At 27.4% G+C, this 10,446-nt stretch overlaps 1 long non-coding RNA gene across 1 annotated transcript in view; it reads left to right on the forward strand.

The window, feature by feature from the left end:
* Positions 1-9,674: 9,674 nt before the first annotated feature.
* The window catches only part of LOC106767942, a 2,824-nt gene continuing 2,052 nt past the window's right edge, over positions 9,675-10,446 (forward strand). Inside the window, exons 1-2 of the long non-coding RNA XR_001376196.2 lie at positions 9,675-9,870; positions 10,020-10,093. This is a non-coding gene — a long non-coding RNA (uncharacterized LOC106767942). The remainder of the gene's footprint in view (positions 9,871-10,019; positions 10,094-10,446) is intronic.

Genomic DNA, 10,446 nt, shown 5'->3' on the forward strand with positions numbered 1-10,446 from the left:
TAACTTGCGTACGCCTGTTTTTCAGTTGGTACATTTTAGCAATGTGTACCGGGTTTCAGTAGACAAAAATACCCTTATATATAATGAATTCTAAGTTTTAAGGTCAAGGGTATTTTGATAATTTTCATTCTCAAAATTAAAAAAAAAATAAAAAAAGAAACCCCAAACCATTACCCAATTTTCATTCTCAAAACTAAAAAAAAAAAAACAAACCCTTAGTCACCTCCTTCATTCCTCTCAACCCTTTCTCCTTAATCTTTCTCACTCAAACATTTTCTCTGTCATCTCTGCACTAGTCCCAACTAAAAAAACACTCATTATTAAACGATTTACTTTTGTAAAGAGTTGAGTCATTGACATATTCACCTTCCGAAAAAAGTTCATTCAAAATCTCTTTAATTTCATTATCTTCACTATATATATTACAGCCAACGGGCACAACTTGCACCAAGACTTATGAGCATCCTTTCTTTACATTCTGAGACTACTACGTAACATTGTTCCGTGGCCATTTATTTTTTTTGGTAGAAACTCATTAACTTTTTTTCCTTTACTAAAGAAAAAATAAATCAAAATACAATAAAATTCTCAACGATAAAATCAAACAAAATAAAAATTCTATATCTTGAAATTTTATTTAAAATTATATAAAGAAAAAATTAGGTGCTTTCATTTTTTTTATTTATGTAAGTATTTTTTTTCTTTAACCATTTTATTTAATAATGAGTGTTTTGATTTGGGATGACAGAGAAATGGGGTTGGAGTGAAAGAGATGAAAGAGAAAGAGTTGAGAGGAATGAGAGAGGTGGATAAGGATTTGGGGTTTCTTTTTTTATTTTTTTAATTTTGAGGATGAAAATTATTAAAATACTCTTAACCTTAAAACTTAGAATTCATGATATAAGGATATTTTTGTCTACTTAAAACCCGGTACATTGCTAAAATGTACCAACTGAAAAACAGGCGTACACAAGTTAACAAACCCATATAAATAAATAAATATATATATATATATATATATATATATATATATATATATATATATATATATATATATATATATATATATATATATCTCACTCTACGAATTTACCATTTCTCATTACCTAAGTAAAAAGTTAAGCTACTCCAATTCGAATTTTTTATCAAAATAATATGGTTGGAATGCCAAGTCAAATATTTACAAAATATAACGTTATTTTTTTTTCTTTTTACAAATCAAAATTCACTTCTTTGTTTTTTTCTAAAATAACATATTTTAAACCTTTTTTATCCAAATAGTAAATTATGTCAAGTAATTAGTCAAATAACATAGTTTCTAATAGCAGTCAAGAATTAAGTTTTTGAAGAAAAGAATTCTCAACATGATTACGTGAAATTTTGCCAAAGAATCAATTTAGAATTTTTTTATTTTAAATTGATTTTTTCTTTTTTTCATTTAAAAAAAAGGAAAGATAACTCATAATTTTGAGTTTTAAAAAATAATTATTTAAAAATTAGTTTGGAAAATAATATCTTAAAAAATACGTACTTAGAAAAAGAATTATATAGATCTAAGAAAATAATTATTTACTAAGATGTAACATCCCAAAAATATAGCTTTAAAACTATATTTAAGAATTTTTACATTTATTATAAAATAGAACAGTTACAGGGAAAAAATGAAGTTAATTTACAGTTATCCTAAAATAACCTTAAATTAAAACCAAATCGAACGATCATACAAGCAACGTATAAACCGAACGATCCTACATTATTACTAGAGAAAGACAAGATCGAACAGTACTCTTAACTTAAACTACATTCTTCTTCCAACTCCTGCTCCAGCATACCTTCAGCACCCTCTGCTCACACCCACAAGATGATCATTGCAGTGACAAGGACGACCGAAATGGACAACATGACAAGACAGGAAATAAGGGTAAGCTAGTGTAATTTAATTAACTATGCAAACATACAATTCGGATGAGCATATAATAAAATCATATATATACCGAAATCAACCAAACATGTTATAACCGACTACTTTACACTGACTGTCCGGACTGTATGAATTGTGTAGCTCGACGTTTTAGCACCCGGGTGGTGTAGTAGCTGGCATGCTCTCATCATCTACCACCCGAGGTTAGTCCTTATACAGCCCATCTCAACCTTATTTATGGACAAGGACCTCCTACCATTGCCATGCATGAGTTAACCTTCTCTACATGAGGAGGAGTAATCACGGAATATCAGGATAAACGATAGCAAAGATTGACCACATTCATACTTAACCAATCACCAACATCTATGAGACATTTTACCTTGGAATTTTCTTCAATATCCGTATTACAATTATCATTTCGTTCTTTCACATTTCATTAAAATTATCACAACATACTTTTACACCATCATACTTCATCATTCATAACATCTCTGGTTAAAATCACACCAACAATAAAACTACTCCCACCATTGAACAAGACCGAAAAGAAGAGATTACAAAATCTTTGTACAATACTGAACGGGAGAACACTCCCTATACATGAATATGGTCGAACGGTCATTTGAAAAGTAAGACTCACGCATGAGCTGAACGCATGAACCTTAGACCGAACACTATTGACTAGAGTGTCAATACAAACCGAGCACTACTGATACCGAGTGCTAATGTATGATTGAGCACTTCAAGACCGTACATAACCGAGAGGTCATAAACAAATAAGAACTATAACAGACCAACTCATTTAATATCAAGTGTTATAAATAGTCTGAACGCTATATTTAATTGAATGGGAGCATAAGACTAATCGGTCATGAACTGAGAATCTACAATAACATAACTCAGTTAAGACTGAGCACCCAAGAAAGTCGAACGATCGTTAACAGGTAAGGTCTCATAGAGACCAAACACAATTAAGACCGAACACCAATACCAGAGCAAGTACTGGTGTATAATCGTTCGATCATTAACTGAAAACTCCACAGAAGTAGAATTCTTGTTAAGACCAAACAAAAGGAAATGTTGTTCGGTCCATGAAGGACCTTTAACTATCTGTACAATTCTGCAGGATAATCAACAGAATTAAGAACAACACCAATCTTACCAATTTTATTATACTCACCCAACTTCTAATCCTTCAAACTTATTTTATACCTTTCTATACATTAATTAAGAATACCTAAATCTTTCTAACATCATTAAAAAAGTTTCATTCACAGATTTGAGGATCAAGTCTGCAGAATCATGAACTTAAAGATCGAGAACCAGATTTACTAGTTTTGGGTACATTTCTAAGTATCTTAAGGATACTAACAAATTTCTAAATAACAGACCCAGATCTCCTATGCATATCAATCTTAAACCGAACACAAATCCCCAGTTCCACGATCATATATCCTTCCAATTTCACTCGGCCACTAAACCATAAATCATGCAAAAACCAAATCATCGTAAACACAACATCAATATAATCCACACCAACAACATCGTACACCAATTCATCAATTTCACATACATGCAACATCATCAAAACAAATTAATTAAATTAGCTAGCTTCCCTTACCTCGAAATCCAAAAAATGCTATGCTCTAACAGTTTTGCCTACACCACAAGTAACTTCTATAGCTTCCTACAAGCTTTTTGATTGGTGAAAAGAGGTCGATTTTAGAATCAAGGGTAGAAAAAAGTTTCAGAAATTGAATTGATGAACACATGCGAACGGTGCTTGCATGCGTCAAAAACGTTGTAACCTCAAAGGACGAAGAGTTTAGAACTTACCAGCTCAAGAACAAAAATATGATCGGTGCAAGCGAGAGAGCTTGTCACCAGGAATGCTCAGACATGATCTGATGGATAATCGGAGGAAGAAAAGATGAGAAATTTTAGAGAGAAGAATGAAGGATTCTAGAGAGAAGGAGGAGAAATGCAGTTTCAGAAAATTGGAGAAGAAGATCGCATGCAGAGAAGTGGCACCAGTTTTGAAAATCTCATCTTAAATACTAACGTCAAAAATCGATTGGTCCACTCTCATGCCGCTACCTGTCTTTCACTTTCTAAATCTCACATTCTCGGTCTTGACACTTGTATCTCACTAAGCTGGGAAAATTAATGAGGTCTGACAATATTTTAAGTAATAAAGAAAATTTTATTAAAAAAATTAACATGTATAAATTTGAAAATAATTTTTTTTATAATTTTTGTTATAATTGACATCAATCATCTCGTAATATAAATTAGGTAAATTGAGTCACTATTAAATATAAATATTTAGGTTGTCATATTCTTAAGTAGAAATTTATATCTTCCTATCAAGTGTATTTTTTAACCAAGTAATTTATTCATGTAAACAAGATTTAAAATGTGCTATTTTAAAAAAGAAATAAACTGAATTCTTAGATGGAAAAGAGAACAATCTTATATTAATTATTTAACTTAATATTTTATTGGGCGGCGAAATTTCTTCTTTAGTTTACTACTTTGATCAAAATGTTAGTCCAATTCTCCTAAAATTGTCTAGGCAAGTTGTGGATATTAAAAATTCCAATGTGAATGAGAACTTGCATGATAATACTATGACTGGAAAATGAAGCTTGAGAATGCATTAGTCATCTACTTGCATTTGGAATTATTGATTTATGCTTCCTTCTTTTTTTTCTTCTTTTTTCTTCAAATAATGATTGGTCTCAGTCATGTGCTTGTTACTTCTAATCAAGGTGTGCATTCACTGGATTTATAAGATTTTTTTTTCATTCTACATTTAGATAATTGAATTTGATTTATTTTTATAAAATATTTTACTATATAAATAAATTTGATTGGATTTTAAATTCAAAACTATATTTTAAAAAAGAATATTTGGAGGCTTATAAATTGGTTTCAGACTGATTATGAAATTGATATTGTGTTTACAATTGGATTTAAATTCAAAAATATTAATATATATATATATATATATATATATTAAAAAATATTTTTTTAGCATATAAATATGTTTGGATCTTTCATATTTTATAAAATGTATAATGAATTAATGTTTTTATTGAAAAACAATTTTTTTATATTTTATACATATTTTTATGTATATTTAATTACACTATTTAATATAAAAAATATGAATGTTTATCACTTTCTAATAAAAATTAGTTTTACTTAATAATTTAATATTAAGAATTGATAATATAAACATATCAATTTACTAAAATGCATTTAAGAATTCATATCTGGCTTTACTGGTTGATTCAGTTTTTGCTTTGTTCCTTTAAAATCTTCAGTTATATTAAAATTTGGTATAGAAGTCTTTCTAATTGTTGTGAATTGTACTATATTTTTTTTTCCAACAACTAGTGTTAACATAACACAGTCTGTTTTACACGTGTTTTAATGAAATTCCTAATCTTTAAAATGTGTCTCCTTCATTAAGCACTATTTTCTTTGTAACCATTTCCACATTTTAGACACTTTGTGCATTATGGTCAACTGTTCTTTTCATGTACAGTAGTTATTTTTTAGTGAGATATTTTATTAACAATATTCTAGATTATGTCAATTTTAAAAATGGCCATACATTTTGTTCCAACAACGTTTTGTAAGAAACATTTTGGTCTATCTTTAACATTTAAGCCGAAGAGATGATACAAGCACATCATGTGTTAATTTTGCAAAATATAAGTGTTAGTGTAACATGAATTAAAAAAGATATATGCGCAATTAAAAGAATAATAAAAATTAATTTTAAATGTCAGTTAAAAAAGGTAAGAGTACTGAAATAACAATTTTAAAATGGAGGAAAGTGAATGAATAATAACAAAAGGTGTTCTAACACCATAAAACTACACTATTAACTATATTGTAAATTCAGGATCGATAAAAAAAAATCACATCTTAGAATTATATATATATATATATATATATATATATATATATATATATAAAGATAAATGGAATTAAAAAATTTATTCTCATTCATATTGATGCTCTTACACCAATATCTACATATATGTGTACATAGTACAATTATCACATGTTATACTAAATCAACACATACAAAAGTAATCAAGTAATATATTGAGCAAATTTTTATCTTAAGAAAATATGTATAAATGAAACATTGTAATAAAAGAATTCAATTCTATAAAAATAACAATATTAAAAAATCACAAAAACCACACTTGGATCTTATTCATCAAAGACATTCAACAAGTGAAATATCAATTTATATTTTTTAAAATACTCAAATTAAGACATTCAACAAGTGAAATATCAATTTATGTTTTTTAAAATACTCAAATTAAATGTCTTGTTAAAGAAAACTAACATATGATCCATTCTAATACATGGATTTATAAGTAAACTCACAAATCATGAAATCATGATAAGTTTATCACAATTCAAATTACATATTTGTACATGTCACACAGCGTCTGAGAACTCTTCCCTCACCTTTTCACTACCTGATATTTTAATTTATATGACTTAGACCACTGGTGAATTTAGGAGATCTTTTTTACAACATAGAAATCATCATTTAATCGACAACTCAAACAATAGTTCACATATCATTCCAAATGTATGACCTTAAATTGATATGAGTTTCATCAATCTCAATAAGTATTGTAGTACAATATAACTCTTTCAAATAAAATCACAAATCCATTTAGTCTACTTATATAAATCATATTCAACACTTAATTCAAAGAAATTCTATAACTCACGTGCATAATTTAGTTATTAGATCAACATATTAATACGAGTATCCAATTCAAAACTTATTAAACAATAATTTATTAGACAAACTTAACAATATTCAAGTTTAATAATTCAAATATATTGTCAATTAATCACATTCCCTACTTAGGAACTAAAATCAAGTGACCAAGTCACCTTCACATACAGGTCATCTATCTTAAAGTTTTATCAAAACATACTAATTTCTTGATGACCTATCTGTGAATAGAGCAATCACACCAGTAAGTGCATTAGTTCAATTATAGTATCAAGTGTCATATTTACAGGAATTTGATCAATCTTTATAAAAAAAAACTACAATTCAATTTGAATCATTAGCATATGAAAAAACACTTATATAAAGCAATAAGATAATACCAATGAAGAAATTCAAAGTGTTACGATCCTAACATGTAGAGACATACTTAAAAGTAAGTTTTTCCTTTTTGTATTCTTATAATTTTTTAATATAATTTTGTCTAAATATTTTTTAGAGCCAATTTGTTTGAAATTTCTAAAATGTGAATTTTGGAATAGAATTTCTGTTAGAAGTGGAGTTTAAGCCTAACTCAACCCCACAAAACAGACTTGTAGGGTGAGGTTTGCACCCACTTATATACACTTAAATGGCCTTATCTCTAGTCGAGTGGAACTTCCAACATTAAAACAAAATTTCTAAAATATAAGAAATGCATTCTAAAACAATATTTTCATAACAAGCTTTTCAGAACATGTTAAATGTATTTCGTAACAAGCGTTCCAGAACTAAATTTTTAAACAAACTTTCTAAAATATATATAATATCTTTATGAAAAAAAAATTAAAATGAACTTTTCAAAAGAACACTTTTTTGCCATTTTATTTTATTTTTTAACTATAGTATTCTTTCTCTTTCTTCTTCCTCTGTAGCGGCAACAAAAATGATCTTAACGATGGCAGCCACAATTTGGTGTGATAAGCTATTGTATTTTAGTTTATGTCTATTAGTATGTGATGCACTTAGTAAAATGATGGAGTTGCAGGAAGCAAAAGCCTATATGTGAAACGAGTAGTTTGATCTGGATTTAAATTTATGTTGGCCCAATTCAATTTATATTTTAAATGTTGTGATTTTTAGGTTCGGTCTATCTATGTCAGACTAATTTAGTCTGCTTAAAAAGATTAAAACAAAATATGTATTTTTAAATTTAAGTAACAACTAGATATATTGATTTAATATCTAAACTATAGTACACGTGCATGTATTTTAAAAATTTACTTTTAAATACTTTTATTTTTTTTTAATTTATTATTTTATAAAGTAAATCAGCATGTAAGTCTGTAGTTTGATCTAGAGGGATAGGACAGAAAAATCATCCCAATTAATATGCATTATAATTTTTTTAACATAATTTAATTATTTTTTGTAAAATTTCATTAGCTTCTTTTCTTTACCTCTCCCGTTGTAATATTTTTTTATTATATTAATACATGTAAAATCATGTAAGACAAAATTCTATATTCTATATCTAATAAATTCGTTAATTTTTGTAACAGTATATAGTTTGTTCAGTCCAACAAAAACTGACACATTTTATTATTAGTATGACAAGAAAAAAAATCTTAGAAATACAAGATGAAACGTCCATTAAGATCACACACACCTAAAGTCAACAGTAAAGTTTTGACATTGGAATCTTTATTAAAAAAAAAAAGGAAGATATATATTTATTTTATGTAACAAATTTATATTTTAAAATTATTTTATTATTATATATCCGCAAGTATCATAAGTATTTTTTTTTTCACAGATAACATCACAATTTATAGGAAGAGCTAAGTCAACATTTTTACTATCACTTTTTTCTTCAACTGGTTGAACTTCAAATTGTACCCTCTTTAGTTCTAAATTTATCACCACACCTAATATCATTGAATGACACACCAAAAGGTTTTTAATTTGTTTATTTTCAGCTTCAAGTTATTTATAACATAAAACAAATCATACGTATTTTTCTTATGCAAATGTTTTCTTCTTTTTCTATAAAACTATAAATAAATATAAAATCTTGATAATTAAACAAGCAAAAAAAACGAAAAATAAAAACTACAAATAATATTTTAAATTTGACTATTATTCTAAATAAACTTCACTTAGCTTACATTAAGAAGAACTATAAGTCAACTCGAACATCAAATGCATTTAACACTGGAGTTTCATCCCAAAATATCTTTTACCATTTTTTATGAAACATAACATCCTTCATTTGTTTTCGTTTTTCATAGAAAAAAACCCTATATCATAATGAAATTCAATAAATTGATATTTTTTTCCTTTCTACATTCTTGATTAACCTTTTCATACATATCAATAACACTTCTTTTATCTCGAGATTAATATTTCATAAATTAGGTTCATAGGAATTACAAACAAACTAGCTACGAAATTATTAATATTGTCATATCTTAATACACAAATAAATAATTAATATTTGTAAAGGAAAGGTTTAGAAATGTAATTTTTTTTATAATATTATCAAAATTACATCTAACATTTTTATATAAATAATTAATATTTTATTCATTTGTAAATTACGATTAAATTTAATTTTTATATAAATATCATATTAAATTTTTATTAAAATTAAGTACTTTTATTATATATTTTAGAAATTATTTTTAAATCAACTCTACCTATATTATTAAAATATAATTATTAGATTTATGTTTGATTTTTATATCAAAAATAGGATTAAAGTTGGTTTTAAAATAATAAAAAATATATTTTTATTTTAAAATAATTCTAACCCTAATTATTTTAACATAATGAAGAATTACATAAATCTAAATAGTTATACTCTAATAATATATTGAATTTAAAAAAAAAAATCACTATATGTAAGGGTCCCTTTAATTTATTAAACCATTTGGGCCTCTTGAAGGGCAACTAAGCCCATCAGACCAAGGCACTTGAGTCCTTGGGAGACTTAGCCAAAGAATCAGAAACTCATTTCAGTTTTTCCATTTCGCTCTCTAGAATAGAAGTTCCATGCCCTAAACCAGTTTCTCTGACTTCTCTCTAGGTTTTCTGCAAATTCCACCGATTGAATCCTAATTTCTTGGTGTTTCTACGTTCCTGGAGTCTAGAGCTACAAAACCATCCGATTGGTTTTGCATTTCGTTAGGTAAGAAACTTTTCCCCTTTTTCTTTCCCTGTTCTCGACCTAGAGCATACTATTTTTCTGATTTTGAGTAACATGCGAAATTCCCTTTTCCTTCCCTGTACATTCTGGCTCTAAGAGTTGAAGTCTACCACCACTTTGGTGATTTATAGGTGTTGTTGAAGTTATGTCCTGTGAGGACACTGTTAGGAAGTCTCCATTTAGCTGTACTGTAGCGTGGTTCCAGGTAAGGGGAGCCAAAATTATATAAATGTGTTATCTCTTGAATGTTTTTGAAATTGTTGAGAATATCTATTGAATTTGAATTTTTATGAATTACTTGATGGGTTGATGTCTCTGCGTGATTGAATTTCCTGTTATGTGCTTGTGAATATATGCAGAGACTATATTATGCTATTCTGAAAATATAAGGTTCTGGGTGAATGTTTGATGTGCTTTGAATGCCAAGTTGAATCTGTTGAATGAGGTATTATGTGTAATTGGAACTAATTTGGGTTAGGTTGATATCTGATATGGTTAAGTGGTTTTATTTACTGGAAATTATATGACATTGATAATTGATGGGAAACATGGGTTGTT

This window comes from Vigna radiata, chromosome 7 (genome assembly GCF_000741045.1).
Source record: "Vigna radiata var. radiata cultivar VC1973A chromosome 7, Vradiata_ver6, whole genome shotgun sequence".
Lineage (NCBI taxonomy): Eukaryota > Viridiplantae > Streptophyta > Magnoliopsida > Fabales > Fabaceae > Vigna > Vigna radiata.